At 34.9% G+C, this 18214-nt stretch overlaps 1 long non-coding RNA gene across 1 annotated transcript; it reads left to right on the plus strand.

The window, feature by feature from the left end:
• Nucleotides 1-10960: 10960 nt before the first annotated feature.
• LOC132052359 (uncharacterized) lies at nucleotides 10961-17158 on the plus strand. Its single transcript, XR_009413978.1, has 3 exons — nucleotides 10961-11354; nucleotides 15779-15897; nucleotides 16714-17158. It is a non-coding gene; the product is annotated as an uncharacterized LOC132052359 (long non-coding RNA).
• Nucleotides 17159-18214: the final 1056 nt, after the last annotated feature.

Consider the following 18214-nt stretch of genomic DNA (forward strand, 5'->3'; position numbering starts at 1 on the left):
CGAATATAAGTCAAAAAATATAAGTTGGGGTAACTTAACTTATTTTTTTTTTATAAAAATTTCGCTTTTTAGATAAACTAAAGCCTAAACGGGCCTAATTATTTTTTTGGGCTTATTTTAAGCACAAAATGGCTTTAATTTTCGCCAAAAAAACACTCAAAAAAGTTAAAAACGACTTTATAAGCCAATCCAAACGGGCTCTTCAAGTCATTTACTGTTTACATTTAATAGCTAGGTAAAGTTAAGATTATTTATTAGCGTTATTTCTGGTGACAGAAAAATTATGATATGCTACTCCTTTCGTTTCAATTTATGCCACACCTTTCATTTTTCGAAAGTTAATTTGACTAATCTTTTAAGTTAAATTGGATTAGACAACTCACTATTTTAAAATTAAATTTTAGATATTAAAAAACTATACGAAAAATTACTATAAGTTGCAATTTTTATCAGATCAATATGATGAAAAAAGAACATTATAAAATGTTGATCAAAGTTTACATAATTTGAATTTCGAAAAATGAAAAGTGTCACCTAAAATGGGACAAAGGGAGTAATTAATTTCTCGCCTATTTACAATGGGCAATTTGCACGATTGCCCTTATTCGGGGGTGGTCTTTAATTTTTGCCCCTCAAATTGCTGGTCTTTAATTTTTGCCACCTTTCGCCTAAAAATCCATGGGTTCCGGGTTCGAACCTCGCTCAGCCAAAAATTTTAAAAAAAATCGCAAGGCAGAGTTTGAATTTCGCAAGGCAGAATTTGCTTACAAAACTCTACCTTAAGGCAGAGTTTATCTTTAGGCATAGGACGCTGCTTTCAGGCATAAGGTAAACTCTACCTTCAAGTAGAGTTTGAATCCAAGACTCTGTCTTACGAATTTTTTCTAAATTTTTGACTGCGTGGGAGTTTGAACCCGAAACTCAAAAATTTTTAGGTGAAGGACAAAAATTAAACATACTGCCTTGGAAGGGCAACCGCGCAAAAAAAATGATTTACAAATGAAACATAAGCCAACTAGTTGTTACGCTTACACTAGGACTGGTGGTTATCAATTAGATGGGCTATTAGTAACTTGCAGTATGTCAGTGTGTAGGAAAAAATGAGATTCTGAGAACCGAAAAGGGTCAAATATATCTCTGTACTATCAAAAAATAGTTTAAATATAATATATATCTTTGCACTTTCGGTCCAAATATATTTTTTTCATTACATTTTGGCACAAATTTGTGCTTAATTTTGACGGAAGGACACTCAATAAGCTCAAAATTAAATTATTCACCCCTAATTTTAAATACTCGATTCCCTTAAAAATCACCTATCTAATCTGTCCCCGATCCATTGAACCTGAAAAGACAAATTACTTTAATACTTGCACAGAACGGAATTGATATATAACAGATTCATATAGTGACGCCAATTTGCTTACTACAGAATTGGCCCATATTTGATAAAGTTTTACGAATATTAGAGCATATCAATTATGTAAAGTTAGGTAACATGCTCAAAACTAACGGAGTTATCTCTTTGACATGTAAAGTTAGGTAACATGCTCCAAACTAACGGAGTTATCTCTTTGACATTTTGTGAAACGTCACTTTATCCTTGTGTGGATTCTCCTTCAAATAGGAAAGTGATAAGAAACTGTTTGAATTTCTTTTGTTGTCAAAAAAATATACAAGACAACAAACTTATATGCTGTAGACGGAATCTTTAGAAGGACTAAACTAAGTGGGGTAATATTTTGGTAAACCACCCCCCCCGCGCCCTCTCTTGGCCCCACACCCCTAGAAAAAAAAGGTAACCTATTAAAGCCGATCTAAGCTCCCATTTGATCAGACATTTAAAAAGTTTTTTTTCAAAAAAAAAAATTAAAAACATTGTTTGCCATGGAACTTGACCAGTTTTTTAAAAAGTTTTGAAAAAAGAAATTTAAGTTCGAAATACTAGTAGTGAAGTTTTTCTTCCACTCACAAAAACATCAATTTTTTCCAAATAAAATGTATGTCTAAATACAACTTTAAATTCCAAAAACTATTTTTCAACACAATTTCCAGAACTCTTTTTCTCAAATTTCACAAAATCTATGGCCAGATGCTAGCTAAATGCACTAAGTATGTAACTTTTTATTTTTTTTGCACCGTAGAACTTAAAACTCTTCAAAAAATAATTGAAATGTATAATCATTCCATCTAAAAGCTTAAACTTTTAGAATGAGCACACTTTTAATTTAAATAATTTTGTTCTCAACTTGCTTCCTCATCAGAGGCGAATCTAGGATTTCTGGAGCATGGGTTCATCACTCAATTTTCAACCAAGTGCACCATTTAGTCTTTTGTAGTATGTGTTCCCGTAGGTAGTATTATACTAATTGTAGAAAATGTATACATAAAATACCTAGTTTTTTGGAAAGACCATGTGTTCACGTGCTCCAAAAAAAGGCCCTAAATTCGCCATTGTTCCTCACATGCGGGTTTCATTTTTTTTAAATAAAAGGTGAGTATAAGAGTGATCCTAAGCACGCTATTTTTACTTAATTATATAGTCAACAACAATGTGCTTGAAGCACACTATTATTTATTTAATTATATACTCAACAATAATGCCAATCTAAATCCATACACCCAAGCTGGAAACTAAAGACAAACGAAGTAGTCTAAACAAAAATTTATGTTCTTTCAACAAACATCGTTGGTATTATAATCATAACCCTTGTGAAATGATCACACTTAAAATAATAAAGGTACCTGAGGTATATGAATAGATAAAGATGGAATAGAGCTAAAAAAAATATATGTTAGAAGGCCTCGTAATAATGTCTACCCTCAAAATGGGAAGCATTTTGCTGTGCAACGCAGTGAAAATCTAAAAGAAGAAAGAGAAAAAACAGAAAGGGTAATTGGCGTGGGCTGGATCAAGTCGTGCACATAGCCAAATTTCCCGTTCTGGACATATGTGCAACTTGTTTACTCCATACGCGTTAAAAAGGTACAAGTATAGTTGGCTGTGGTCCATAGGATTTAAGCCAAACTTTGGTACATAGTTGTAATGCTAAAGGGGTACATAGGTTTAAATTATGTTTCTCTTTTTGTCTGTTCGACTTTTTGACGAATTGCTTGGTCAAATGAAATAAGAATTTGAGGCATTTTAAGCTTGTCTAAACATGGCAGTCACTTGTTCTTTTTTTCTCATTACCTACCACCATACCCACTTTCTTCCTTTACTTGAGTAATATTAATTATCAACATAAATTGGATTGTTTCATTCTGTGGAAAAGAAGGAGAAAGAGTTTAAGTTATGGATTGTCACGTTGATAGTGTGAACTTTTTTATGTTATCAATATAATTGAATTGCTGTAATAAGTTATTGCTTTATTTTTTAGGTGGTTATGTTAAGTTTGATATGAAGAATTATTTATTATTTTATCCAACCAAATGGCGGGAACAGATTTCCGTAGGGGTTCAAAATATAAAAAAGAACATACGAAGGTTCACAGGGGGTTCAACATCTATTATATATACATAAAAAATAATTTTAACCTTATAAAAACAGTGTTTTTTTTCTGCCGAGGGGGTTCGGATGAACACCCTCGGCATAGTGTGGCTCCGCCACTGTATCCAACAAAGATATGGGTAAGATTATCCGCATACACTTCACTTTCTCCATAACCCATTACGGGATTATATGAATAGATGATTATTATTGTATATCAACTTAAGTAGTAATAGTTTAAAATTCTTTATATTGATTCAAGAGTTCAAGATGAGACGGATAGAAGAGCTTTAGGTTAGGGTTTAAAATTAAAAAATGTGAGAATGAATAGTACTATTTCAATTCTAGTGGGAGATAATTACACTTTTGCTCTTTCAATTATTAGTAAATTCTCATTTTAAATTCTGTGATTTTCGATTAAGCATATTTAACTTTTTTATTTCAACTGGTTGATGTATACACATTTAATCCCTTAACTTCTGAATCTTCACAAATTAAATGAATTACTAAGTGCTAATCCATTTGATTACCGATATCTTATGTTAAATTCGTAAAGTTGCTCCATATTATTTGAGAGTAATGTAGTTCTATAAATAGTCTAAATATTACTTTCTTTGTACATAGAGAGACCAACAACACTTTTTAATTAATTAAAGATTAAATGTGTTAGCCAACTATTACAAGGAAAAAATCATAAATTATCAACAACAAATGGACCAAAAGTGCAATTATACATTCTAACAATGAATAGATCATCCCGAATGAACAATCATCCCATTACACTATGTTTGGAACGTTGTTACCCATTGTATTATATTGTATCATTACTACAAATATAATGTTTGTTTTGATTTTTATTTAAAATTCATTGTATTGTATTGTTAAAATTCCGTCGTTACGTAACAATGAAAAACCTCATTTTATGTAACAACCAATTTGGTGTTATCCCATTGTTATCTAATTTCTCTTTCCAATTATGTCCTTACTTAATATACATAATTCTATTTTACCCTTTACCCTATATTATTTAACTCCACCCAAATATCCATCCGATGTCTTCCTTCTTCTACCTCAGTCAACTTCTTGTAAATCTGCTCTCTTCTTCATTTTTCAGCTTTGTCTCCTTTTTTATGAGAAAACTTTGCTTATCTTTGTCTCCTTCAACAGGAAGGAACTGAGTTATTGGTCACACATTTTCTCCCAGTTGCTTCTACATCGAATTTATAAGGAACTTCTAACGAAAAAAGAACTTATTATTGCTTTTTATATTATAATCTGTTTTTATTAACTTTGTTAGAATTTGCTTGAATTTAATAGCTTAATATATTTACAAGGCATAGCTTGTGACAAATTAGCAGAAAGAAGTTGTCCTAAATTATTATTATTAGTAATTTATTGATAAATTTAACATTTACAATAGCTTAGGGCATTTTAGTAAACTTACCGGTTAAGATACAGCGCGATACAGTCAAATCAAACAGTAAAAATGTTATTAAACAACCGCAAATGGTACAGTCCATCCAAACATTGTATCTACAAAATAGTACAGTACAATACAATATAATACAGTACAGCACAGTATAGTACATTGTGAAACAATGATCCAAAAAGAGTGTTAATGGAAAACAAAATCTTCTAAATTCTTAAAAGTTAGTAATAGTACTATTTAACCTTAAAATGGAGAACAATTAAATTTATGCGCGATACCAAAGATATGTGGCTAAATTCAATTCGAGATTAAATTGCAAGATAAGTCAATAAGTAAATAAAGAAGCAGGTCTGACCAAATATTGATTATGTCCAGCCTCGGGTATAGAAACCGAGGTCGATACCCTCTATTGAGAACTTACACGATGAATAATAAAGATGAATTTAGGAATAAAGATGAATTTAGGAACCAATGGGAATGATTTCAAAGGATTCTTATTATTTTCTGATATGAACTCTTTCACTCTTTCTGTTGTCAGCCCCCTAAAATGGATGGGAACCTCCTCTTTATATAGTGGAGGAGTCCCAACCCTAAAACAATTCTAAATAAAGGAAAGAAATTTGGTGACAGCTGTTGCCGAGATCGACGCCGAAATATCCGGTTGAGGGCGGATATTTCGGTCTTCTCCTTATGGCAGTTAACCGCCCTTCCTTTATCGCCTCATCCCAGATCGAGCTCGATGCCTCGTTCCCGATGAGCCGGTCATATCGTGCCCGAGCATAACCATGACAACAGGAAACTGAGCATGTCCGTATCCTCGGTTTTACCCGTATACAAGTACTGTTTACTACTCACCTTGTGACATAATTGTTTCCTTGAGAAAACATTACCGGCAAAGTAAAATTAGTGAGACTTTGCTCTCAATTGACAAACTAACCCCTCATGTTCGTGATTAAATATATACACTATATATTTTCTTAAAAATAATTTGCTTTCTAGCTTAAGAAGATTGATTAGTTTAAATTTGGATTAATTTAAATTTGATCATCAGAGCAGATTACGCATGTAAAATACCTAATTAATTGGAATATCTATGCAACTGTGAATGTCGTCAAAGTATGCGTGGATAAATACAGTAGCCACCCACTTTAACGTTTTTCAAATGCACAATCATCAGAACTTATGAAAAGGGAGGGCCTTGCCAAGCTCAAACAAGGAAACATATACTTTCACCTTATTTGTTGTGATAAGGGCACTCAAATAAAAGTAGGTGTTTCTCTGGAGAATAAATTCAAGATTCATTTGATCATGACACCAAAAGAAGTTAAGCAAACACCTCATACAGATGAAAATGATAGAATCCGACTATATATATATATATATATATATATATGCCCTACCTATAACCTAATTGGCAATTGACAGTTAATTGACAGTTAGGATAAGAATATTCCTAATGCATTCGCGTCTCTCTCTGTGTGTAAATATGTGTCCAAATATATGCCGTGAAGTTTATTACATTGCACGAAATGCCTTGTTATGCTTCAATATTCAAAATGCCCTAGCATTTTAGATGACAGGATAAAATTCTTATTCCTAGTTATATGTTGTAAAGCAATCCATGGAAATTCATTAGCGGTGCTTTTATGATTTCAGATAATCCATACACGATGAGTTAATTTTTGAGATTAAGTTAGGTTTAAGATTTATTTTCTTAATAGGATATTAAAGTCAAATATATTCATAGTTTGTTATTTACCCAATTGATATGTGACCTCATCTCATGTTATTCACGCTTTTCAATCAAAGTGTGAGTGGTGTTAGACTTTTCTCCTGCATGTAGGTTGAAGGGATCGTCATTTCATATGTGAGCTAGTTTTTGGTGTTGAGTTAGATCAGAGGTCCAAATTTTAATAAAATGATCTCTAAAATGTTAAATGCATTTAAGTTTATCTCCAATGTTATTAAAATGAACTTTGAAATTGATTACTCGATATATATGCTTGTGGAAGGTAGTACGTGACCTCTGAAATTAGTTGAAATGCGCACAAACTGGTAAGAAAACCACAGTTTTAAGGAAAAAATTTGAAATTGATTCTATGAAGGTACTTGTGTCGAATTGAATGGCACGAGTCGTGTCAGATGAGATAATTAAACGCAAAAGCAGCAATTTTAAGATTTGATATTATTGCTTTGAACTCATAAATGTCCAGAAGTCTCATTTGGAGTTAGAGCCCGTTTGGATGACTTAGGCTTAGAAATTTTTGCGAACATAAATTTGAAAAAAATAAGTTGGGGTAGTCCAACTTATTTTTTTTATTATAAAGCTTTTTTTTAACTTATAAGCCGCTTTTATAAACTAAGTTAAATGGGTCCAATTATTTTTTTTGAGCTTATTTTAAGACAAAATGACTTTAAAAATTTACTACCAAACACTAAAAAAATTAAAACAAATTTTATAAGCCCAACTTATAAGCCAATCCAAACGGGCTCAGACTTGACAATCATAACCCGCAGTTACTATTAGCTTAACGCGCTTAAAGTTCTCAAACTGGAGTTATTTATTTTACTCTCTGTTTTGTACTCATGTTAAAGTAATTCAAGTGGATCAGCTGATGACCTTTTAAACTTGAAGCACCAAGCTGGAGTGGATATACAATATATCCTAAAGCAATAGTGTAATACACTGAAAAGTAATGTCTCAACAGAAAAAACATGTTTGGGAGGAAGTTGTTTAAGTTATATACATTGTTAGTATAAGAAAATTTTATATTATCATATTATCTTTATCTATTGTAGTAGGTAACGTGTCTTACTTTTAACATTACAAAATGCATATATTAAAGAGACTTACCTATAGATTTCTTTGAAGTGAACTAATAATATATAATGGTTATATTGACAATGTATAGACGTAACCCAAACTCCCACTTTGTGGGATTTCACCTAGTATATTGTTGTAGTTGTTGTTTGTATATAACCCAAATCCCAGAATAAATAGGCGGTGTGTTAATTTTGGAGTATGTTACGTTTTAAAACGTTCAATTTTGCTAGACATCATTTGAAGAAAAAAAAAAATAGAAAACCTTTGGACTACTCTTAACTTGTTTAGTTTTGAGTTTCTGGATTTAGCTTCCTTGCTGTTTTAGGCCGGACAAGGTCCAATTATCAGCCCACACAAGGCTACGATTTGGGGTGTTAAATAAGTGGGTTGAGCTGATATTGAATCCTTAAAGGAAAATTTACCTATCATAGCTAACTCTAAGAGTTATTTATGGACAATAACTATCTTTTAATTTAATTACTTTTCATAGCTATAACAAATTTTTAATTTACCCACCATAGCTATATCAAATACATAAAGTCATTCCATTGTATTAATCTTTTCCGTCAACCCCTCTCTCTTCTCCCTCAGCCAATCACTGTCATCGGCATCAACTACTCCATCTCCCTCCTCCTTCTGGTTCTTCACCGTCACAGTCACAGAAGAGAGAGATGGACAGAGACAGCAAAAATTGAAGGAGAAAAAGCGAGCAAAGACCAGCAGAGAATAACAAAAAAGGTGTTTGTTTTGTCCAACAAGAGCACTCCATTTGTAAGGTAGCTGCTATGTATAGAAAGTAGAAACTACTCTAGAACGTGGAGGCAACCATGGAGAATTAATATTAATAGAATAATGGAGATCTTAGACTAAAGGAAATTTCTTCACTTTTAGCCTTACAGCTAGGGCTGCATATCGGGTGGTTCGGTTCAGGTTTGAAAATTATTGGTTAAATTTATCGGTTATCGGTTTGTAAACATGTTAAATCGTTAAAGAACCATTAAGATATCGATCAATGGGTTATCAGTTAATCGGTTTTTGATCGTTATCGGTTTAACCGTTAAGATATCACATGAAATTTTTTCAAGAACAAAGAACCCATCTTCAGATAAGAATCAGAAATGAATTAACGAGATGCAAAATGAATAAAGTAGCTACAAAAGAAAGTGCCTGCAGCAGTTAGCCATAAATGGAGTTTGAAACTGGAAGCTGGCTGGCATCTCCAAGACGTTAAAAACTTGAAACCTTTTCTTCATATTTACATGAATCCTAGTTCCCAGACCACTGCTGACAGCTTTCCAATTTGACAATGTTGTCTTTTTTATGCTTCTTCATCCGAGTCCTCAACAACTCTCCTCATTTTTGCTCTCTTTACCCGTTGCATCAGTGGCACGCAAGTTATTTCCACAAGCATTTGGTACTTGATGCTTGGTAAAGTTTGTTTCACACCTTTGGAAGCAATTAGAAGCTTTGACATTCGCTAAGTTCTTGTAAAACCTTGCGACCTAACTTCACCAAAGAGAAATAAATTGACTTAGGATTTACTAAGTAATTATATATGGAAGGGTAATAATGGAATGAATTCACTGGGCTGGACTCCACAAATTATATATGAAAAGTTATATATGGAAAGGTATAATTGTAATTAAATAAATGGTTATTGGGTTATCGGTTCACCCGTTAACAAAAGTGGTGAACCCGAGACCCGAACCGATACCCCAATAACTATAGAACACCACCCGATACCCGAACCATTAACCCACTAACCTGAACCATTAACCCAATAACCCAATTATCGGTTTAGGTTATTGGTTTAACCGTTAACATGCACAACCCTACTTACATTAGATCGAGATATTCTCTCAGACCCGAGAAAAATATTATCACCGTGGTCATCTTCTTCTCCTTTTTTCTTTTTCAGTTCTAGATGTGAGTGTATTCGAATAATCAAATACCTCCGAATATAGTATATTTTTTAAAAGAATTTGAATGTATACATCTTTTTTTGGTGTAATACAGTGGTATTTTTGTAGTTCGCTTGTATTTTTTTGAATAGAGCGTATTTTTTTGTATTCACTTGTATTTATGTATTTCATCGGAGATCCAATCGGTGTTATTGTATTCTTCTTTTTTAAATACAATATATTTTGTATTTTCGCCAGAATTATGATTAGATTTGACTGTATTCTTCATTTTCGTAATTTTTTAAGTGTAAATACATTCAAATACAGTCGAATACATTCAACTGATGCGACGTCAGGTGGCGACTTTACTGATCTGAACTTGAATACATTTAAATATAGTTAAAACAAAAGGATTAACAGTATATAAATACAATGAAATACACAACTCCTTCGTGTATTTAAAGGATTTACTCCACTTTGTTTTTATGATACATGTATTTCACTGTATTTAAAACACGAAAATACAGCCGAAATTCCTTCATGTATTTAAATAATTTACTCCACTCTGTTTTTATGATACATGTATTTCGCTGGGTTGTTGTTGTTGTATTTCGCTTTATTTAAAAATACCAAAATACAAACGACATAAAAGATAGCTACGGTTTGTAAATTGCGAACTTATAGCTATATATTGTTAGGAGCTTATAAAAGATAGCTGCTTTTAAATTAAAATTGATTGAGTTAATAAATGAGGTTAGCCCAAAAGTTATTTGGGCTGAAATGGGGCTAAAAATGAATTGGGTCATGACCCGCCTAACTTGAGCCAGTTTTATTGAAGGCTCAAAAATATTTTCGAGGAAAATATTTTCTGTGAACATTTTTCTGTGGAAAATATTTTCGAGAAAACATTTTTCTGTGGAAAATATTTTCGAGAAAACATTTTTCATGAAAAAAAAATTCCTTCATATCAAACACACGATGTATAAAATTCATGATATAAGAAAAATGAATATAGAGAAAAAAATAAAGTACATCTCAAGCAATAAATTCTAATTAAAGTAAATCTTATTTTGCGTGGATTGTCGTTCTTTTGGGATGGTCTTTAATTTTTGCCCCTCAAATTGCTGGTCTTTAATTTTTGTCCCGAAGTTCTGAGTTCGAATTGGGCTAGTAATAGTATCAAGCCAAGTTTTTTTTTTTTTTTTTGTAAATTTAGGCCTTGTGGGCCATTTTATTAATGAAAGTAAATTGGTCCAAAAGACTGGGCCACTCAGAACAGCCCAGTCCAAAAATGAGAAAACAAATTACAGTGAAAAGCAACTAAAAAACGGACAACAAATAAAATTTGGACCACCCTCAATTAGGAAACTAGGTCAGCAGCCCCCATTTCATTTCCTCTCTCTATCCGCAGCCTCTCTCTAGAAATCTCGCCGTTCCGATGTGTCTTCCGAGCAGGTGAGGATGATGATCGCCACTAATGGTGTTTTTGAGACTCCAGTAGTGGTTCTGACTCTCCTTTGTGTCGTCAAATCTCTCAATCGCCTATTCTTATGCTCCAGGTAATGTATCTCTTTGCCCAATCTTTTATTTGCGGATTTTGTGTATTTGAGCTCTAATCTGTATCTCCTTCTTTCATGAGCTGAAATGCTGAGCTGTATTTGTTTCCGCTGAGTATCTTTCATCAAAGATCTACTTGCAAGTTACTCTCAGGTACGGAATCTTCGATTTATCACTGTTAATGATTCTCCTTAGCTTGATATCTAGCTCCATGAAAGATTGGCAATTTACAGGACCAATATCTAATGCTATGTTTGCTAGAGCATCTGCCATCTTGTTACCTTCTCGCATTATATGTGTGTATATGTACTGCTTTCTGCGCTTCAATGATTTAATGTCTTCTATGTATTTCACAATATTCCAATGTGGTTTCCACTCTTCATTTAGAATCTTCTCGCATCATTAATGAATCTCGTTTGAATGATTACCTTGTTCCTCCGTGTAAAGTTGCACCATTTAATTGCTTCCCATATTGCTATTGCTTCGCCTCGTATTGTCGATATGTCCCAATTCCTCTCGCTTGAGCATGAATGATATCCCCTTCCTCATTTCTAGCACAAAAGCCATAAGACCCTCCGCCCGGGTTTCCCAGCCGCCCCATCAGTATTGCAAATAACAAAATCTCTAGGTGGTGATTGCCAGATAACCTTAGTGACTTTCACTTTAGGTTTGTACCCTTCTAGTAATTGTAAAAGTTCATCCCATCTATTAGGAATATTCTGAATAGATGGATTTCTAATTTTGACCAGTCTCTGAATAGTAGCATACACCTGGAATATACATCTTCCTACTGATTTCTTATCCCCATGCTTGTAAGCATTCCTCCTCTTCCACAGTTCCCACATAATTACAGCTGGCATAGCTTGGAATACTGGTTTAAGTCTGTTGTTTACAGGCTCACTCCACCATTTCACTATGATTTGCTGTAATTGTAATCCTTGAATCTTCAAACCTGCAAAAGAAGAGAAAAAGGACCAAGTCCTGTTAGCAGCCACAGACTTAGTAAATAAATGTTGTGCTGTCTCCTCCCTAGGACTTGAACAGCACCAACATCTAGATGCTAAGTTAATATGCATTCTCTTCAACACCTCATCAATTGGTACTTTAAACTTCCAACACCTCCACAGAAAGAAAGAAATTTTGAATGGTAGTCCCTTAATCCAGATGTTCTTATAAATATCATTCTCCTGCCCTCTAACTCTGAAGTACTCCCATGCAGTCTTCACTGAAAATTGCCCCTTATTGCTCAGAAGCCACCATGGTTCATCCTCCTTGTCTAGACTATTTGGTGGCTTCACTGTCTCCACTATGTGTTGTACTATCTCCCCTGATAAAAGACCCTGCAGCTTCTGTTCATCCCACTTTCCATCCTTCACTAATTCATGCACATGTTGAATTGAGTCATCATATGTATCCCCTTGTGTAGCATAGTAAAGTGCCCCTAATCCTGTCCAGTTGTCATACCAGAATAGAGTATTTCCTTTCCTCACCTGCCACCAAATTTGATGTTCTATAATGTCTCTAGCCTGTAGCAACTTTTTCCAGTTTTGTGACCCATATTTCCATTGGACCACCACTGGATTCTCCTTTTTGCAATACTTGTTGAACATAAAAACCCTCCAAAGAGATGGAGTAGTCCTAAAATTCCACCATATCTTACAATATAGTGCCATGGACACATCATGTAAGGATCTAAAACCAAGTCCCCCTTCCTTCTCAGGTATACACAACTGTATCCATGATACCCAGTGTCTACTCTTACCTCCCACAGTATTGCTCCAAAAGAATTGAGCAAAAATTTTGTGTAACTGTCTAATCACCCCTACAGGTGGGTTAAGAGCAGATAATAAATGCACAGGCATTCCTTGCAACACATGCTTGATCAACACTGCCCTGCCCCCAAATGATAACATCTTACCTTGCCAAGACTGTAATCTCTTCATGATTTTTGTTACAATAGGACTGAAGAATCCAATCTTCTTCCTACTGTAGAAAATAGGACATCCTAGATAAGTAAAAGGGAAATCTTTTCTATTCATGCCTGTCACTACTTCAACAATCACCTTAATGTCATTTGTGACTGAATGATGTAAATAGACAAAGCTTTTTTCCTTATTAATCTTCTGGCCTGATGTCTTCTCATATCTTTCCAATACCTCTATGATTAACTTCAGGGAATCCACCTCAGCAGATGAAAATATGATCATGTCATCTGCATAGGATAGATGATTTACCTTAGGACTCCACTTAGGTAAACCAAAGCCTTTAAACTGTGGGATCTGATGTAACTGATTCAGATTTCTGGTCAGAACCTCTGCTACTAGAATGAAAAGAGTGGGTGAAAGAGGATCCCCTTGCTTGACCCCCCTTGATGATTGGAAAAAACCATGTTGTTGACCATTAATTAGCACTGAGTACCAATTATTGCTCACAATCCTGAAAATCATATCAATTACCATGTGAGAAAAACCCATTTTCCTCATCACCTTTGTTAGAAAAAGCCAGGACACCCTGTCATATGCCTTTGCCATATCCAGTTTCATCACCACATTAGCAGTTTTGGTCCTTAGCCTTATATCTGAAACAATTTCTTGAGTTAGCAAGATGTTCTCCACTATACTTCTCCCTTTAACAAAACCAGCTTGATTTAAGGATATCAAGTCTGGTAATAAATTTTGCATCCTTTCATGAATCAACCTTGAGAAAATCTTGTTTACAAAATTGCTCAAACTAATAGGCCTCATATCAGAAAAGGTATTAATAATATCCTTTTTTGGTAAGAGAACCAAATTAGTATGAGTTATGAACTTAGGGAGCTCAGCACCACAGAAAAAAGCAATAACCATATTAGTCACATCTCCCCCTATGATTTCCCAACTTTTCTGAAAGAACATACCAGTAAAGCCATCTGGTCCTCCTGCACTTTCCCCATTTAAATTCATAACAATATTTTTAACCTCTTCCTCAGTTGGAAATGCAGTGATGCCATTATTCTGATCCTCTAAAATCATGCATGGTACATGATCCAAAGATTTCAAATCTACTAGGGTCTTCTTCTTTGGTAAATTGGTTGCTGAAAAAATTAACAGCCTCTCTTGCAATCTCCTCTGTCTCCTCCAGCCAAAATCCATCCCTGTCCTGTATTCTCCTCAGCTGCAATCTCTTTCTTCTCCCTTGTACAAAGGAATGAAAAAATCTAGTATTCCTATCCCCCTCCTCAAACCATTGTAGCCCAGCTTTCTGCCTCCAAAATTGTTCCTCCAAGTGTAAATACCTGTTAAGATCAGCTTGAACCCTATGTAAACTTTCTTTGTTGCTGGGTGATGGCTGTAGTTCAAACTGAGTCTCTTGCTCCTTGATCACATCCTGTAATGTTTCAATTTCTTGAAATATGTTCCCATAGGTGCTTTTACTCCACTGACTAAGGGCAGCTTTAACTTTTTTCAACTTATGGTGAAATATAATAAAAGGATTGGCCATAAAATCAGCATGCCAATTTGCTTTCACTATATCCAAAAAGGAATCATGCTTAACCCAAAAATTTAGAAACCTAAAAGGTTTCTTAATAGGTTCAGCATTGCCTTTATAGGTAATCAAAAGTGGGGCATGATCAGACCCTGTTCTGATCAAATGCTGAACTTCAATATTAGGATACCAACTTTGTAAGCTTTGATTCCCTAAACATCTGTCCAGTCTCTTAAATATACAATCTTCTCCACTTTGTCCATTCCACCATGTGTATTTACTGCCTTTGAATCCCAAGTCCTGCATCCCACAGCTTTGAATACATGACAAGAAATCCTGCACCTCATTACTACTTACTGGAAGACCACCATATTTCTCCTCATCCGAGGTGATGACATTAAAGTCACCCCCCACCATCCAAGGTTTATTTATACTATTTGCCATCCCTTCCAGGCTATCCCATAGCTCTAGCCTCTCTCTTTGAGTACACTTAGCATAGACCACTGTTACAACTAGTTCCTCTTGCATTCCTTGACTTTTTAGTTTAATAGTCAAGTGATGTACATGGTCCAAAGAGTACCTCCACCTCAAACATGTCATCTACAAACACCCAAATCTTTCTTGATGTATTCACCAATGCCGTATTCATATTCAATCTTTTTCTGTATCCTTCTATTCTGTCTGCCTCTTGAAAAGGCTCTAACAACCCAATAAAACCAAAATGATATTGTAAGTGCATTGTTGTTAACCTTTGAAAAGCTTCCATTGTGTTCACAGACCTAATGTTCCAAATCATAGCATTCATTATAAAACAATAGGTTTAGTGCATGAGCTTCTAGTTTGATACCTTGTTCCTGGTGGAACACTGGTTTCCCTTTTCTTTTTTCCCTTGCTAAGGCCCTTTTGGTATTTTGGGGATAGATCCCCTTGCCTTATTGCTGATTGTAAATTTTGTTCCAATGATTGACCATCAAGATCTCTTCTCTGCTCTACTGATTGATCACTGCTTGTCTGCTGCTGCTTGTCATCCCCTTGAGTGATCAATTGTTTTCTTTTATTACTGCTACCTTTATCTGTATTATTCTTTTTCCGATGACTCCATTGTTTTGCAGATGTGTCTACTTCCTTTTCAACTTGACCAGTGTCCAAGTTGATCATATTTTCACCCCCTCCTGATGCCTGATTGGTATGATAACTGCTGTTCTTCTTGTTTGTACTTCTTATACTACAGGTAATATGAGCTCCATCTCCCTTTTGGCTTTTACTCTCTGGTGTTTTTTCTATTTGCTCCTCCATGTACTCTTTTTGGTTATCCTCTTTTGGCCTTTGACTTCTGCCATCCACTGTGTTTGCCACTATAGTCTCCCCTACTTCACTTTGTATCAACTCCCCTGTTATTTTGTTTACTCCCTCTCCTATAACTGCATCCCCCTTATTCTCCTGTTGCTTTTGCTGGTTTGGTGATGTACTTTTGTGGAAAGTATTTTCTATCCATTTCTTAGTATCAAATCTTTGTTCCACTTCCACTACGTCTTGCTTCTCATTTTCCTTGGTCAGAACATCAAATGCATTTTTTGTTTCTACTGTCTTGGCTTCTTGCTTGTTATTTTCCTTACCTACTTCTGCTATTATAATCCCCGATTTATCCCTTACATACTTGTTATGCCTGCTTTTCATCCATTCCTGCTTCCCTTTATAATTCCATCCTCCTCTATTGTTCTTTTTTTTTTTTGTTGTGCTTCTATCTCTATAGGCTCATTCTTCTTCATCTCCTCTTTGTATTGTCTCTGCAATTCTGGATGAAGATTTCTGCATTCTTCCTCCCCATGTCCTTGTAACTTACAGTGTTTGCAGTACTTTGGCAAATAATCATATTTAATGTTGATCCATTTAGACTTGCTTTGACCAGTTTCTTCATTGATTTCTGCTATATTGATTCTGGTTGGATGCTTTGCTAATAAATCTAGTTGCAATTTTACCTTTGCACAACTTGGCTTTGTTCTGTTTGCTGTTGCTAAGTCCACTGATAAGGGTTTTCCAATTGCAGATGCCATGGAAAAGACTGCTTCCCTTGCAAAAAAATTTGGAGGGAGATCTGGAAAACTGATCCACGCCACTGCAACTGATGTTTCTTCCCCAGGCTTGAACCATGGATCCCAAATAAGAGGTCTCATCTGGCAGTACCTCTCCTTGACTTTAAGATAAAAGGCTGGAGTGGACAACATCTTCACATAGTCTTCCAAAAGAGATAATCTGATCAGGATGTACCTTTCCTCAATCAATTCTATTGTAGTTATTCCTTTCAAACCACATTGTATATGAATTATATCTCTTAATTCCTTCATACTAATGATATCATATGAAAACTTCCCAAGAACTGCATATTTTAGATCTTCCTTAATTATCATCTGTTGTACTTCCTTTGAATTCCATGCTATATATGGCTCTCCATCTATGTATTCCACCTGTTTAGATGGAATAGTGATTTGTTGCATGTTATCAGTCGTATGAAAAGGCTTTAGAAGGTTGGCATAATTGGTTTTGATTGAATTATCTATATTTGCAACAGGAGCATTAGGCACATTATTGTTGTTGCTTTTTGGTGATATGATAGGTGGGAAAGATGTATCATAGGCTGAAGGTGTTATAGTGGATGGTATAATGGGTGGTCCAGTCTCAGGGGGAGGCTGTCCACCGGCCATATTGGCCATGGTGGTCGGCGGCAACTAGGTTGTGGTTATTTTGGTGGCCGCTAGGTTATTTTTGTATCAAGCCAAGTTGAAAATCACTTTAAAACTTTTTTTTTTTTGCATGGATTGGCCTTCATCTAGGTTGGTCTTTAATTTTTGCCCTTCAAATTTGTGGTCTTTAAGTTGTGCCCTTCGCCCAATACCCTAAGGTTGTAGGTTCGAACTCAAACTCAGTTAAAAAAAAATCGCAAGGCAGAATTTTGCAAATTTATCCATACAAATTCTGCCTTAAAGCCCAAATTTTGCCTTGCATGGCTAGATTTGCAAGGCAGAATTAAATTCTGCTTTGCGAAATTCTGCCGTGTGATTTTTTTTTTATTGAGTTGGGGTTTGAAATCATAACTTCGAGGTATTAAGTGAAGGGAAAAACTTAAACCACCAATTTGAAGGACAAAAATTAAAGACCACCCCAAATGAAGCCCAATCCGTGCAAAAACAAGGATTTCCACAATCCTGGCCTCTTGGGCCAGTCCTTTTAGCTCATATTCCTAGCCAAACCAAGGGCCCGTTTGGATAAATATTGAACAAATTATTCCACGAATTGTCCTTCATTCGGATTAATTTTACATAAATTATGAAATATTATGATATATCAAAACCATATACCAACTATGCCGGCCAAGTTTTAATTCATTGCCGCGCCAAAAGTGCTGAAAAGACAAAAATTAAAGATCACAAATTTAAAGGGTAAAATTGGACCAACCCAAATAGGGCGAATAACCCGATATCGAACTTTCACGAAACTCGTTTAAGCGCAAGCCCATCACCCGACTGCTTTTCCACGACCGTTAACTTTGC

Source organism: Lycium ferocissimum, chromosome 4 (assembly GCF_029784015.1).
Source record: "Lycium ferocissimum isolate CSIRO_LF1 chromosome 4, AGI_CSIRO_Lferr_CH_V1, whole genome shotgun sequence".
Taxonomy (NCBI): domain Eukaryota; kingdom Viridiplantae; phylum Streptophyta; class Magnoliopsida; order Solanales; family Solanaceae; genus Lycium; species Lycium ferocissimum.